This window comes from Protobothrops mucrosquamatus, unplaced genomic scaffold (genome assembly GCF_001527695.2).
Source record: "Protobothrops mucrosquamatus isolate PMUCROS unplaced genomic scaffold, P.Mucros_1.0 scaffold4099, whole genome shotgun sequence".
Classification (NCBI taxonomy): Eukaryota; Metazoa; Chordata; class Lepidosauria; order Squamata; family Viperidae; genus Protobothrops; species Protobothrops mucrosquamatus.
In genome coordinates this window covers 272049-274640 of record NW_015390028.1, presented here as the reverse complement: position 1 = coordinate 274640, position 2592 = coordinate 272049, and positions in this window count along the sequence as shown.

Genomic DNA, 2592 nt, shown 5'->3' with positions numbered 1-2592 from the left:
AAAGAAAGTCTCTTCAAAAGCTGTGCAGTTTAAAACAGGTGAACTAATGCGATGACAGCGAGGTTTTTTACTTGAAGAAGTATAATTAACTATTTTTGCACATGTTATTATTGCAGGGATAGCTACCACCGGAGTATGCAAAGCAATAGCGTCAGGGGGTGGATAATAAGCAGTAACCCCCCCATCTAGATATAGCTTTATAGTTAAAGGTTCCATTGAATAAAATTCTGTTCAAGCCAGTGAAGTTTTGAATTACTGCAGAAGGGGTACAAACAGATTAAACATATAGAAAGCAAATTATTCATGTCATACATTTCAGATAAGCAAAAGACATTATTTTGTGTGATGTTAGCCAGCTGCACCCATAGATTTTGCTTCATTCGTTGCTCGAATGATTGGTGGCAGCGGTGGGATGACAGTTGTTGTTGTCAAAGGGCAGATGTGAATGATCAGACACAAACAAATGATGGCTAAGGAATTTGCAGTTAACCGCAAAAATGGTAGCACACAGGTTCTCTGGGGATTTGTTCTACTTGTTGCTGTTGTCACACTGCCTGTGCTTAGCGTTCAAGTTCTTTACATCTCCCCATGTCACTGGCCGACTGGCATGCCGGATCGGATTGGTTACTGTGCCATCTGTAGAGTCACCTTAGCCATTTCTGGGGCTGGATCCAGGGACTGGTCCCAACCATGCTTTGTCTGGTAATGCCCAATAATATACCAGAGGCGGAGGCAAGCTTGTTTTCTGTTGAAAGTGTCTCTGATAGGTGGTCGAATTTTGAATGGAAATATTCAATTGGTGTAATGTAAATAACACTTTTTTTTGTTGTTGTTGTGTTACCCATGACAAATTGGGTATTCTAGATCCGTCCTTTTTTATTTGTTTGTGAAGGCAGTTCTTAAAGGACCAATGAGCACGTTCCACGATGGCTTGACCCGTGGAATTATAGAGAAGGCCATGAGTAAAAACAATATTCCAGGTGGCCCAAATTGTTCCTGAATAGGTAGGTATCAATAGATAAATGAATACATTTCCAGGGAGCTAAAAAGAGAATATGGGTAACATCCAATTGCCATAGTTGATTAGAGGCAAAAACACGGGGATTAGGAAGACATAAAAAAAAATGGGCCCAGGAAGGAAAGAGTGACTGCGCATATGAAAAATAAAATATCTTGTAGCAGCTGCTGTCAAAGGAAAAACAAAGTCATAAGATTGGGGTCACTCCTGGGCATGATGTAAGCACCTGGAAGATTAAAAATAAGGTGGCATACATAATGAGAGTCAAAAGACTGTGGAGAAAAGGTGTGAAAAGCCAAGATAGCAGCAGCTAATTCTGAGCATTGTGGTGAGGACTGCATTGCAGTGTAGGACATTTTTCAGGTAACATCAGGAGGATCCTTGTAAGCAATTGCTCCTCTCGTTCTCCCTCCAGCTCCTACTCCAAAAGACAGTAGGAGCTTGTGGCAAGGGAGAAGGAGAAAGCAGTAGATGGANAAAAATAGGTTTCTCTCCATCATATGCCTTTCCATGAAACTCTTCTCACCCATCCTTCATCCTTATCTATCTCCTCCTCCTCCCTCACTTTCTCCATCTCCTACATAAACCTCTTCTCAGGCAAGCACTTACTATTACTTTTCAATTACTTTTACAACAATAAAATCTACAGTTCATTATTTCTTTCACAGCCTGGGAGAGAGTGGGCGGGGGGTGGGGCTTGAGGGCTAACACACACACTTAGGTATCACCAAATGAACTCATTCACTTCCATTCTAACAAATTCCAATGCATAAATAATTCCACATACAAATATTTCAGCTCATACTTTTTCCAGGCAAACCATTTATTCCTAAATAAGGCCTTTTTGTTATTGTTGTTATCAGAGAGGGTTTGACCCTCTTCCAAGTCTTGGAAGTAACACAGAACAACATAGACAAACATATATACACAAATACTGTTAAAACAACATTTATTTAAACATATGACTTGTCCTGCAAGGAGCGAGAAAAATCAAGAGCTGATTTCAACCAAACATGTGGTTTCTATAGAGGGCCCTTATCAACTCTTATTTTTCTCACCATTCCAAGCCCAAGCATAATGTTCTGGGTGGCCACACACACACACACATATACATAAAACACATTACACTTCAACACAAAGACATTGTCTGACAGGGTTAAACTTAACAGCTACATGAAGTTTCAAAACATTCCAATTGTTCAAAACGCATTGCAAAGGAGTGCATTTTGAGTTAATTTATGTCTTTAAATTACTCTGAAGATTCCCCTTATTATTTTTTCTACTTCAAGATAGTGTCTCTAATATTTTCTGTGTGGGGGTGTATGAGGTCTGAGAAGAAGCTGGAAATCCAATTAAAGATTCTTTAGGAGGGAGAAATTTTACTTGGTTGTAATCAGAAGGGGGGCTGGTAGTTAATTGCTGCCCTTCTGAAGCATCTGAGCCATATTTTTCCACTGCCAGACGGCACTGATACCATTGAACTGAAGCCCGGGGTTCTAGATGTAAAGTGTGCCCTATCTTTTCTCGTAACCTAAGCGTTTCATGCTTAGGATTCAAAGGGCAGTGTTTCCCTA